This window comes from Rosa chinensis, chromosome 1, assembly GCF_002994745.2.
Source record: "Rosa chinensis cultivar Old Blush chromosome 1, RchiOBHm-V2, whole genome shotgun sequence".
Taxonomy (NCBI): Eukaryota; Viridiplantae; Streptophyta; class Magnoliopsida; order Rosales; family Rosaceae; genus Rosa; species Rosa chinensis.
Genome location: NC_037088.1, coordinates 16,920,042 through 16,934,354, shown reverse-complemented (window position 1 = coordinate 16,934,354; position 14,313 = coordinate 16,920,042). Strand labels below are relative to the sequence as shown.

The 14,313-nt window shown below is 36.6% G+C and overlaps 1 long non-coding RNA gene and 1 pseudogene across 4 annotated transcripts; one reads left to right on the top strand and one right to left on the bottom strand.

Annotated features, from left to right (window-relative positions):
• Positions 1 to 14,313, top strand: part of LOC121053089 — a 49,387-nt pseudogene that overhangs the window by 17,386 nt on the left and 17,688 nt on the right.
• Positions 9,158 to 14,206, bottom strand: LOC112178935. Of its 4 annotated transcripts, none has more exons than XR_002927548.2 (6): positions 13,354 to 14,206; positions 13,178 to 13,247; positions 10,767 to 10,958; positions 10,522 to 10,668; positions 9,467 to 9,553; positions 9,158 to 9,224 (listed from the first exon to the last, which is right to left on the bottom strand). It is a non-coding gene; the product is annotated as an uncharacterized LOC112178935 (long non-coding RNA). The 4 variants fall into 4 exon arrangements; XR_005804365.1 differs by having other exon boundaries at positions 10,767 to 10,860; positions 13,354 to 14,205; XR_002927549.2 differs by lacking the exons at positions 13,178 to 13,247; positions 13,354 to 14,206 and adding an exon at positions 9,728 to 9,795 and having other exon boundaries at positions 9,167 to 9,224; positions 10,767 to 11,919.

The window sequence follows — 14,313 nt, the reverse complement described above, 5'->3', positions numbered from 1 at the left end:
GGCAAAAGATGACACTGCCACCATTACTGACCCCAAAGATGATGAACTATCTAATAAGGTGAAAGCAGATGCCTTAATGTTTCTGCGGCGACATATTAATCCTAGCCTACGCTGGGAGTACCTTCAGTTGAAGACACCCAAAGCACTGTGGGATACCCTTAAAGGACATTTTGGGAACATTCACGATACTTTGCTCCCAGGACTGGTTGTTCAGTGGAATGGAATCTGCTTGCTTGACTATAAAAAGATCAATGACTTCAACAAGGACATGTTGCGCCTAAAGGCACGTCTCAATTTTTGTGGAAGTGAAATCACAGAAGATGATATGATCTACAAGACTCTTACCACCTTTCCTAATTAAGCTTTTATACTAGCGAACCAGTATCAGTTGGAGTATGACAACAAAAGAATCACAACCTTCAATAAGTTGATAAGCCTACTGCAAGTGGCTGAGAGACAAAATGAGATTCTCTTGAATAACAATGCCAGGCCCACTGGGACAAAGAAAATTCCCGAGACTCATTATGGAAAAATGAAAGGTGGAAATAACTCCAATGCAAGGGGGTTTAGACGTGCTGATCCCTACCCACGTGGCAACAATGCACCACGTGGAAAGGGACATGGAGATTGTGGAAACAAGATGCAAAAGGAAAGAGTTGACAATGAACCATGCTATAGGTGTGGATTCATTGGGCATTGGTACAAGAACTGCCAAGCAAACAATAGAGTAGCAGCCAATTACAAGAGGTATAGAGAGTCTAAAAAACAAGAGGCTCACTATATGGAAGAAGAAAGTCATGACCTAGACGTCAACCTTACAATTGCAGACTTCAATGGCAAAGAGGAACTTGCTAAGTCAATGGATGCTCTCAATCTTGACTGATCTGTTTTTATTTTCCAAAGACAGTTGTGAAGGCATAATGCCTCACTTTTAATTAGACTATTGTTTGGTCTTAAAGTTTATTTTCAATCATGGATTGATGAAGAAGATTTCTGAACAAAGACTTTGATTTGATTATCGTTGGCTTATTAATAAATTTCAAATTTTATTCTGAAGCACTGAATTTATTCAAATTTATTTCTATACACATATTTACATGGTTCGACATAGCACTATAAAGATATAAAGCAATACATCTAGAAAAGAGAACAATTATTAGAATGAAAAGAATACCATTCTACGCAAATAGAAATACTCTAAAGAATATGAGTTATATTTTCTAAATACCTCCAATTTATTTGTAGAAATGAATGGAGGAGAACTTGAGTGCTTAGATGATAGTGGGACTACCCACACAATATTAAGAAATAGGCAATTATTCATTGAACTAATAGCCTATAATTCCTCTGTGACTACGATGATTGGATTATCACAACTAATAAAATGGAGAGGAATTGCAAAATTTTTGCTGCCTAATGGCACAACATTTAAAGTCACAGACGCTTTATATGCATCAAGAGCTAATCGAACCTTGTTAAAGTTTCAAAGCTATTTGTGCCAACGGTTATCATATAAAAACACACCGTGAGAATGGAACTGAATACCTTGATATTACATCTAATGACTGTGGAAGGAAACGTATCTTAGAGAAACTTATGAGTCAATCTAGTGGACTGTACCTCACTACGATTCGGATCATTGAATCCTATATTGTCACCAACAATGAAATGTGGGACACTGACTCATACAGACTTTTGCATGACAGACTATGGCACCGAGTTCGTGACATGATGATCCGTATTTTTAAAGAACTCACACGGACATCCCTTCTTTTGAGTGAAGAATGGGAGAAAAATCCACCACACTGCAAGGTGTCGGTTCTAGTATTGCTCAAATGCAATCATTGCCTTCTGAAGTACCAGAAGCACTACCTCCCTCCCATTATGCCTCATTGACTATTTCAAAGGCACATCACTCGTATTGCAAAGCCTGCTCTTTAGCAAAAACAGGATCGAGACCTTCCTATGCTAAAGATACAAAACAAAACATTCCATTCTTACAAATGATACAAAGAGATGTCTGTGGACCTATCCATCCAGAATGTGGACCATTCAAGTACTTTATGGTTCTGGTGGATGCTTCGACAATCTGGTCACTTTTCGTTTTATTCTCCACAAGAAATGCTGCAATACTTCTAGCACATATTATACGTTTAAGGGCTCATCACCCTATCAAGTCTATAAGGCTTGATAATGCTGGAGAGTTTACATCAAAAGCATTTGATGATTATTGCATATCTATTTGGATCGATGTGAAGCATCATGTACCTCATGTGCATACACAAAATGGTCTCGCAGAAGCCACCATCAAAAGAATACATATGGTGGCTAGGGCATTGGTTATGCGCACCAACCTGCCTATATTTGCATGGGGTTATGCAATATTGCACGCAGCTTTACTTATTCGTTTCAGACCCACAGGTAGCCAACCATTTTCTGCGTACCAGTTGGTAACTGGATATGAGCCTGACACTTCACACTTATGCATATTTGGTTGAGCAGTATATGTGCCTATTGCGCCCCCACAGCGCACCAAAATGGGTCCTCAGAGACGATTAAGTATTTATGTTGGATACGAATCCCCAACAATTATCCACTATTTGGAAACCTTGACAGGCGATCTCTTTACCGCTAAATTTGCGGACTGTCACTTTGATGAGACAGTCTTCCCGTCGTTAGGGGGAGATAGGAAAAAGGATTTTCCAAGGGAACGACAGGAATTGTCGTGGTTTGTCCCCACTCTATCTCATTTTGATCCCCGCACTTCACAAAGTGAAAGTGAAGTGAAAAGAATAATCGATCTTCAGAACGTAGCAGATTCGATGCCTGATGCGTTTACTGATATCGCGAAAGTGACGAGATCACATATACCAGCTGCAAATGTGCCTGCAAGGTTAGAAGTCCCCAACAAGGGGCACGGTGCTATAGATAGAGGCACTGCAACCGCACTTAATGGAGGTGTGGTTGAGGCCGTGGCTCCCCAAGGAAGAGGGGGAGGCCACTTGGTTTGATTGACACTCACCCAAGGAAGAAGAGGGTGAGTAAGGCACAAACGAATCATCAATGTATAGAATCCCTCTCATGAGATTGTCTCTTATTATAGTTATATCCATGAATCAATACTGGAGGACGCTCCGATGTTTGAAATGATCCCAGAGAACAAAGAAATCTCAGAGGATTATGAGAGTGCGTATGAGTTGATAGAAAGATCTTCCATACACATTGATGATATATACTGTTGCTCAAGGAATCATAGAGCACAATGATATCTAACCACGCTCTGTTGAAAAATGTCAACAAAGAGCAGATTGGCCTAAATGGAAAGAATCAATCCAGGTAGAATTAGATTCTCTGACAAAGAGACAGGTATTTAGTCAAGTAGTGCTAACCCCACCAAGTGTAAAGCCTGTAGGACATAAATGAGTCTTTGTCAGAAAGCGTAATGAGAAGAATGAAGTCCTGAGGTACAAGGCTCGCCTTGTGGCCCAAGGTTTCTCACAACGCCCTGAAATTGACTACGAGGAAACATACTCTCCCGTAATGGATGTTATAACGTTCCGCTACTTAGTTAGCTTAGTAATTTCCGAAGGACTGAAAATGCAGCTCATGGATGTGGTTACTGCATATCTCTATGGGGATCTAGATTCAGAGATATATATGAAAAGTGCCTGATGGCCTTGCATTACCCAAGTCAAGTGACTCTAAACCACAGAGTGCGTTTGCAATTAAGTTGAAACGCTCACTTTACGGATTGAAACAATCCAGGCGGATGTGGTATACCCGTCTAAGTGACTACTTGATTGGAAAGGGATATAAGAACGATGAAGTATGCCAGTGCGTATTCATAAAGAAAACAAGTTCCGGATTTGCAATTGTAGCTGTATATGTCAATAATATGAACATAATAGGTACTCTTGATGAAATAAGAGAAACCGCGAGCTACTTGAAATCCTAATTTGAGATGAAGGATCTTTGAAAAACTCTATTCTCTCTAGGCCTTGAACTAGAACACCGAGTTTGTGGAATACTAATCCACCAGTCTGCGTATGTCCAAAAGTCAAGCGATATAACATAGACAAAGCGCATCCTGCTAGCACTCCCATGATCGGTCGAAGTTTGGATGCAAGGAAAGATCCATTTCGTCCAAAGGAAGATGGCGAAAAGGTGTTGGGAGCTGAAATTCCCTATCTAGGTGCAATAGGCGCATTATTATACTTAGCCCAATTTACTTGACCAGACATTGCATTCTCAGTGAACTTGTTAGCTAGATTTAGCTCAGCGCTAACTCAGCATCATTGGAATGGTATCAAGAACATTTTCCGATACCTAAAAGGAACCATTGACTTGAGACTGTTCTTTCCCTACAGAGAGACAAGAGGGACCGCAGATGGAACTTTAATCCCTAAAGGAAATGTTGATGGCGAAAGCGCCACTCACTACACCAAAACGCCAAATAACGTTTTGGTTGGTTTTGCTAATACTGGGTACCTCTCTGACCCACATAAGATAGTTCCCAAACTAGTTATGTATTTACCATTGGGAACACGGCGATATCTTGGAGATCAACCAAGCAAACCCTTGTGGCTACCTCCTCGAACCACTCAGAGATCATTGCTCTACATGAGGCGGTTCGTGAGTGTGTATGGTTAAGAGCTATCATTACACATATTCGAGGGATTAGTGGTTTGAGTTCTACCACTGAAAAGCCTACTTGCATTTATAAAAATAATGTAGCTTGCATCGAACAGATGAAGTTAGGATATATCAAGGGTGATAATACAAAACACATATCGCCAAAGTTTTCCTACAATTAGCAACAACAGGGTCTCCTCAAGATTCAAATGAATCAAATAAGGTTTGAGGAGAATGTGGCAGATTTGTTCACCAAATCACTGCCTAAGGACACATTTGAGAAACATGTGAAAAGCATAGGAATGCGAAGACTTTCCAAGCTCCCTAGATTAATGTAAGTATCAGGGGGAGGTGTAAACGTTAGGGGGAGTCTAACACACACATGTCATACTCAAATGTAAAAAGGTGCGTTGTGCTCTTTTCCTTCGACCAAGGTGTATTTTTGTCCCACCGGGTTTTTATTGTTACTTGGCAAGGTTTTTAGTGAGGCAACAACTCATGCACCATTTCGTCTTTGACTTGGCACAAGGGGGAGTGTTAAAGGAAAAACATATTGTGCCTTCGTCAAAGAAACTGACGGAGAGAGAATCAAGGAATCAGTGATTACCATCAATCAGCACAATTATAGATCAATCAGCAATCAATGTATTTAATGTAATTAATACTTCCGTTGTAATTCTATCCCTATATAAAGGGACTATAAAATGAAATGAGTAGACCAATTCCAATCTCACTTTACTTTAACAACATAGAACTAATAACTTACATACATTAGTAGGCATATGAGCATTTTGTGCAATCCAAATAATCGAAATTGGAAATCAATCAGTTTGACATTACTCGTCTATTTATATTGTATTATTAGATATTGTGTAAAAAATTAACCTGATCCATCATCATTTCGACATTAGATAAAGCGGTCAATTCTTTATACACTTCTACTTCCCTAAGGGGAGCTGAATCACAAAGAGATAAACTTCCTGATATTTTTACATTAGGTTATATAGCTCATACTCATGAGAGTGTGAGAGCTTACAGATCAAAAAAGTAAGTTGCGAGTAAGCGGTTATGAGCATTTTAGTTTTATGTGGTATTTTAGGTTTATGGTTGACCTAGTAGATCGAGATCCAAATAATGACGAAAATAGTTAATATTTTGACCATGATCATTTCTTCTTATTATGATAATATCCAACGGTCGATTTTGATAAAGTCTTTTTCATCCACATTGTTCCTCATGGAATGCATACTATTTGATACAACTATAAACCACATTAGTAGACATATAAGAATTTTGTGCGATCCAAATAATCAAAATTGAAAAGTAATAAATTTGACATTACTCATCTATTTATAGGATATTAATAGGTACTGTGTAAAAAAATTAACATGTTCCATCATCATTTCGACATCGAACAAAACGGTCAACCCTTTATACGTTTATATTTATCTAAGGGAAGTGAAACCATGAGAAAATAAAATTTCTAAAATTTTTCATTGGTTGATATACCTTATGTCCATAAGAGTGTGAGAGTTAACAGCTCGGAAAAAAAAAAAAAAAAAATTGTGTATAAGTGGTTATGCATGTGCATATTAGTTTTATGTGTATTTAGGGTTTATAGTTGACCACGTGGATCGAGACCCAAAGTACAATGAAAAAATTGAAATTCTGACCATAACCATATCTTTCTATCATGATAATATCTAATGGTTGAATTTGATAAATTCTATTTCCTCCTCCTTGTTTGTCGGGGAAGATATAGATTTATATAGAACTAATAAATTAGACCATATTAGCAGGAATGTAAGCATTTTGGGCAATCCAAATAATCAAAATTGAAAATCGATCAGTTTGTCATTACCCTTCCATTTATAGTGTATTATTAGTTACTGTGTAAAAAAATTAACCTGATCGGTCATTATTTCGACATTAAATAAAGCGGTCAACCCTTAATACACTTCTACTTCCCTAAGGGGAGCTGAATTACGAAGAGATAAACTTTCTAAAATTTTTACATTAAGTTATATAGATCGTAGCCACGAGAGTATGAGAGCTGATAGATCGAAAAAATAAGTTGTGAGTAAGCGGTTATGTGCATTTTAGTTTTATGTGGTATTTTAAGTTTAGGGTTGACCTAGTAGATCAGGACCCAAATAATGACGAAAATAGTTAAAATTTTGACCATGATCATTTCTTCTTATTATAATAATATCTAACGGTCGATTTTGATAAAGTCTATTTCCTCCACATTGTTCTTCATGGAATGCATACTATTTGATACAACTAATAACACAAGTTAAGCCACACTAATATTCATATAAGGACTTTGTGTGATCCAAATAATCAAAATTGAAAAACAATAAATTTGACATTACTCATATATTTATAGGGTTAATAGGTACTGTGTAAAAAAGTTATCTCGTTCCGCCGTCATTTCGACAACGAACAAAATGGTCAACCCTTTACACGTTTATATTTATCTAAGGGAAGTGAAACCACGAGAAGATAGAATTTCTAAAATTTTTCCATTTATTGATACACCTTATGTCCATGCGAGTGTGAGAGCTGACAACTCGAAAAAAGAAGTTGTGTATAAGTGGTTATGTGGATATTAGTTTTATGTGTATTTAGGTTTATGGTTTATAGTTGAGGCCTTGGGAGTTGCTTGGAGAAAGGGTTGGACTCACTTATGGCTTGAAACAGACTTATATCTTGTGGTGCACTACTTCAATAATCCTAAGTTAATTCCATGGAGATTGCGAGTGGTGTGGAATAATTGTGTTTATTTCTCCCGTCTAATCCATTTCAGAGTTACTCACATTTACAGGGAAGGTAATATGGTAGCCGATGCGCTTGCTAATTATGGTGCTACTATTGTTGGTGCTAGGTGGTGGGACTCTTTACCTACCTTCATTGCTGGCTACTATGGAAAAGACTTATCGTCTGCTCTTTCTCACAGATTTCGTTAATGTCTTGGGTCTTTAGATTGGTTTGGGTTGCATTTACTTGGTTGGTTTTTTGTTGTTTTTCTAGTTTTTTGTATACGAAGAGGGTTCTGCCTCTTCTATGTCTGTACTTGTTGGGTTTTGGTTTGGTCCCCCCAACTTATGTAATTTTGCACTTTCTTTTAAATAAATTAAAAATAGGGGGATGGGGGTTGGGTTCCCAGAGTGTGGCAGATCCTTCTCCTTTGGGATTGAGGGTAGGACTTGTTCCCTACATTGTCTGCCTCCGAGGAACTAATATCGTCTAATCCCTTATTTTATTTTATTGAAAATAATAATAATAATAATAATAAATAAATAAAAAGTTTATAGTTGACCACGTGGATCAAGACCCAAACTACGACAAAAAAAATTAAAATTTTGACCATAACCATATCTTTCTATCATAATAATATCCAATGGTTGAATTTGATAAATTTTATTTCCTCCGCCTTGTTTGTCATAGAAGATATACATTTATATAGAACTAATAAATTAGACTACATTAGTAGGAATGTAAGCATTTTGTGCAATCCAAATAATCAAAATTGGAAATCGATTAGTTTGACATTACCCATCTATTTATACTGTATTATTAGTTATTGTGTAAAAAAATTAACCCGATTAGTCGTCATTTCGACGTTAAATAAAGCAGTCAACCCTCTATACACTTCTACTTCCCTAAGGGGAGCTAAATTATGAAGAGATAAACTTTCTGAAATTTTTATATTAAGTTATATAGATCATACCCACGAGAGTGTGAGAGCTGACAGATAGAAAAAATAAGTTGTGAGTAAGTGGTCATGAGCATTTTAGTTTTTTGTGGTATTTTAGGTTTAGGGTTGACTTAGTATATCGAGAACCAAATAACGATGAAAATAGCTAAAATTTTGATCATGATCATTTTTTCTTATTATGATAACATCCAACAGTCAATTTTGATAAAGTCTATTTCTTCCACATTGTTCCTCATGAAATGCATACCATTTGATACAAGAAGTTAAACCATCACTACAAAAAAAAATTGCAATGGCCACGGCACAATGCCGTCGCAAAAACCTATTATGCCGTCGCAAAAGAGCATTGGCGACGGCTCTGCGACGGCAATTCTTCCGACGCCGTTGGTGGCCTTGCCAATGGTATTTGCCACTGCAATTCGCCGTCGCAAGACTATTAGCTACAGCAAAACGTTTGCCACCGCAAGAATTTTGCGACTACAAAATGCCGTCGCAAATACCAATGGCGACGCCACCAACGGCTACTGAAGTTTTTTGCCATCGCCAAAAGTCATTTGCTACGGCAAAAATGCCATCGCAAAAATATTATTTATGAAAAAAAAAATATCAGCATGCAAATGCATGCCGATTTTTTTTTTTTAATGAATGAAAACCATACAAAAAGGAATGAAGCTTATATAAAAGGAAATGTTCGACTTTAATTTTCCTCATAAATGTTACAAAATGAATAAAGCTTCTACCAAAATTTACAAGATCGATAATTAAGCTTTACAAGTTAGTTATTTTCCTCTAGCTTCTTCAAGATGAACTTTGCAGGGATCTTCGTTGATCTACTTCATGTACCAATTACTCTACTGTTGTTGCAAGCCTCCTATAACAGAAAGTTAGAAATCTTCAAGCATTCATTAAAGAAACAAAAAGCTGGAAAACTAATGGGAGATGTACACATGACATAGATATTGTTCATACCAGTACATACAATTAATATTTCACTTGAACTCTTAATTACTTTTTGACATTTTGAGTCAGCAAGTGTGCTAAATCTAGGTCTTTCTACGATTAAAGCTAGAGTAGTTGATTTGAAGAATGCTAAATCCATAGTTCCATACTTACCTCGAAATATGTCTGAATTTCCATTCATTATATATCATGAAGATCTCTTCCAATTAGTTCCTGAATAGGGGGCTGCTGCGAGTACTCCTGAAGGAACACGAAAAATTATTCAATTCATATGCATAAGTCTAAGTTACATGCACTGTACTTACACTTGAACAATAAGAAAATTACAAGGCTCCACAAAGGGATATAGAACCATAAACTATAACCATAAGTACAGATGTAAACAAAATAACACAAAGGGATTTAAAGCTATACTTGTGCATATCTCCATAAATATCAAAATAGAAAGTAATAGATGGACTTGACGAAATTGTTTTGACAGCCTGCATTGAAGAAACAGAAAGCTAAAAAACCAAACATGAAAATGACAAACAACAGAGCAATGAACAAATACTAAAAAGAGCATATAAATATATTAGACTATAAAAAATATATATATATAAAAAAAAGACTCACCATGTGCTCCCAGATTACTACTACATCATTCGAAAATATCTATATATGTATATAACACACACACACATATATATTTAGCTGTGTGGAAGCTATTCAATAAACCCATCAATTTTATCACCTTAACATCATTATCAAATGAACCCGTCCATTTAGAAGTTAGCAAAGACTTCATAACAGAGTAAGCATAGCACGGTTACAGTTGGTGAATTTGCCTTGTTGGTGTTTTGTTGATGTGATAAAAGTCTTGTAGAATAAAGCTGCTGGTTCGTGTGCTATCTGTTGAAGATGAGGGTAGTGAGGCAGGTATATATACATATTCTATGATTTTAAATCCATAACTTGTGTTTCCTTTTACTGTCAAATTCTTAGATAAACAGTTGGGCAAATCTACCCAACAAAATCTTCCATATAAAACAATTGAAAGAATCAATCAGAAAAAAAAAAACAAAAACAAAAAACAACAACAACAGCAACTACTACTAAATACCAGACTCTCTACAAAATGCGCAAGAAAACCAAAAAGCAGCCTCAAATAAAGTTCTGTTATTATCCTCAGTTTATGGTATCCAAACAAATAAAAAAATTATTAGTACCTGAGCTGCATCAATTTCTATGGTTTGCTTTGATACTGCCTTGAGAGTTGCTCAAAAACATAACCATCTTCAGCGAAGAAGAACTTGGTGTCAATCTCTCTCTTGAAACCACCATACTGAATTGGTATCTCCTCAGCTGGAATTTACCTAAAAATATACAAAATTCGTTCATTTCGCAAATGTCAAGTTTATAATGGAGTCAACATCAGATCTTTGATGGCTAATAATGAAGGGAAAAGACTTACTTGAGAAGGGTCTCAGGGACCACAACAAACTTGCTCTTTGTTCGTTGAGTCAAGAGTGGAGACCATAGTACCAGAATGGAACCTTGATGAAAATCTACAATGAAAATGATCCAAAACCCACCACTTTAGAACCAACAAAACACAGGTCTTCTTGCACTCCATCTCTATTATGGAATTGGTGAAACTAGTGATCTGTGAAGCAAGAGTATTTTTCCACAAAATTCATGAATGCTACAATTTCAAAATGCCAGATTACCATATGAAGAATGCACATCAGTAAGTACTGAATGTACTGTCATCATTTTAGAAAGAAAAAAAAAAGCTTGTTTTTACAGCCTCTTCTATTAAAATAGTAGATATGAGTTAGGCATAATGGAATTTGAAAAAGTTCATTTAGACATAATTCAATCTCTTGTATTAGAATTAGACATAACTCAATCTCTTGTATTAGAAATAGAAATAATGGAATTAAAAAAAGTTTATCATCACATTCCACTTAAACCAATATAAGGGTTGAGGCTAACAAAAATTAGCCATAAGCATTTCGTCAATCAATAAAGCAATTTCAAACAGGCATTCTGTAGTTTGAGGGTTGTGTGCCATATGCATCAACTGTTTAATTCATTATCGGCTCAAAGATACACCATATGCATATGCAAATAACCAAACTCAAAAGGATCTGAATCAAAAATATGAAGAACTAAAATAGTTAAAAACAAATTCAAGAATAAAAAATAAAGCAAAACATAAAAAATAAAAAACAACTCGCCCAAATAGGCAAAGAAGAGCCAATTGATGCATGCATGATGAATAACAAAATTGGAGAGATTATTGGCACCAGCTAGATGTGTAGGTGCAGAAATTATTATTGAACCATGTTGTCTTGTACAATGATCAGATATGCTGACCAAATAAAGTATTAGAGATAATGGAAATAGAAGAAAGCAGGTGTGAAAAGCATGAATGAATGGAAGACAATATGCATGGCAAAGAAGCACCTGAACTAATTGCTCAAACTATTGGAGCTGAGATAGAAAAGAAACTGGATTCAGATACTACCTTGTAAAAACCCCATTACTCGTTTGTGACATCAACTAAAATACAATGCAGAAAACTTACTTGTTGAACAACTCAACCCTGTATTCCATCTCCTTCTTTGCCATACCAAAAATTTGCATATAGTTATTTAAAAAGCATGAGTTCCAGGACAATAACTCAATAGCAAAAGAGTACCAATCCATCTCCAAGAGTAAAAAATAAACCATCTTGTCGCCTACTAAACTCTAAGGAAATAACTTTGTTTCATTAAGATCAAACAAAAGAGTCGATTTTGAATGTAATCCACAATACCAAATAGGAAGTATACAACTTACATGTAAAAGCATATTATGCTGTGAAAATAAAGATGTTCAACTTGATCTAATTTTGGTATGTACCTTTACAAAGGAAATACAAACTGATTTGCCCCCTTCTCTCTTTCACTGCAGTAGCTAAGCCTTTATAAACACTGCAAATAATGGAAAATAGAAACTTCAAAACACCATAATATAGAGCAAAAACACACCCCAGACCTGGCATGAATTGAACATAATAAAGCAGGGGTTACAATCTCCTTCTGTATTGGAAGACTTTGGATTTAAATTTGAAATTGCTGAATTTTCAAGGAAAGAACCAAAAACCAATGCAAGAGAAGTCAAAATGAACCAAAATCCCACAAAGAGAATTTGCAGCCAAACAAAACGCTTAATTTATCAAACCTATGAATAACTTAGCCTTACAAACTAAATCCAACTTACCAACTAAACACCATAGATCGAACACTCACCATAATTTCAACCATAGATCGAACACCAACAAAACAAAAACAGAAAAATAACACACCAATCACAAAAACCACTCACCAAAACCACAAATCAAACCATAAACAACTGCAAATACAGAGAACTACAAATCCGACTGGCCTGCCCCTTTCTTCACAGATCATGCAGACAACCCAAAGTTCCCTAACAAACACCTTTCTATTTCTGCTGAAACGAAGGCACGCGATACATTAAGGAAGAGGTTACATTAAACGTTTAGTTCTAGTGAATGTCAACAATCCCTTCAGCTACAAAGTAAACAAAATAACTTCTAATCTCTACTGTAATTTCATGGTAGCAGGGAAGTCTTTAGTTTTCCCAAATTCAAAACCAATATGAGATTTTTAGACAGTTGAAAAGTTACTGTTGGAAACCATACACAAACTTCATGCATCATCGCATTATTTCTATAGCAGATATTCAAAAACAAAGCTCTATTTGTCTCATTTTAGCTCACAAAACAACTGATTCACCAAGCAAAGAAAAATGAAAAAATTTCACTGATAACAAACAGATCACGAACGAAACTAAATCCAGAGTAAAGAGACGAACCTGTTCCACCATCACCAACGATTACAAGCTTGAAGCTCGGGTACTCCACGGTCTGCTGATTCGGCAAAGCCTACAAATGCAACAAAAAATTATAAAAAAAATCAATAAAAAAATCTTTTTTTTAACCCACCAAACGAAGATCAAAATCGGCGAAGGAAAAAAAAAAGCTGAGATACATTTGAGTTTTTGAGGTCGAAAAGCAGTAGTGCGAGTGGCGCTGAGAACTGAAAATGAAAGAGGGAACGATGAGAGATTTGTCAAGGGTTTATATAGCAGGAGCGTTTTGACAGAGGTGGCAGAGGTGGAGGAAGAGCTGCCCGGCACAGAGAAGAGGGAAGGTGGGGGCGATCTGAACCATGGGTATCCAGACGGCGCGTGGTGTCGAGGATGGAGGTTACACAGGATTTGGGTTATTGGCAAGTGGTGGAGACCAGTTGTGTTGCAGGGTTTCGTTTTCGATCTGGTTTGTGGATTTGTGGTTAGATCCAATCGGATCGCTGCTCAAATCCATTGGAGATTGGGGTTTCAGATCTTGCAGCAAGCGATCCCTTGATGGTGGGTTGGAGGAGGGTGGCGGTGGGTGTCCCGGATCTGGTATTGATCTTCATGGATTAGGGGGGGTCGTGTTTTGGGGTTGGGAAGGAATCAGAGAGAAAAAGAGAAAGAGGCAACGCTACAAATGGGGAAACTAATCGAGAGAGAGTGAGAGTTAAATGTGAGAGGAATGAATCATACGATGGAAGACATTCGCAGTAGCAAAGCCAAGTGATTTTAGCGACGGCATCATACTGCTGACGCAAACCTATTATACTTTTGAGACTACATGCTTTGCCGTAGCAAATATAGGAGCTTTGGCGACGACAATTGAGTACCAACGCTAACCATGTGTAGCATATATGCTACGGCTCTCCTTTGCCGTCGCAAACTAATTTTTATTTTTGCTACGCCTTGTTTCCCGTAGCAAATCTATGACCAATGGCGAAGGCATTTTTGCGCCGACACTAACTGTGGTGGCCATTGCAATTATTTTTTGTAGTGCACATTATTAGATATATAAAGATTTTGTGTGATTCAAATAATCGAGAAAACTGATAAATTTGACATTACCGATCTATTTATAGCGTATTAATGAGTAC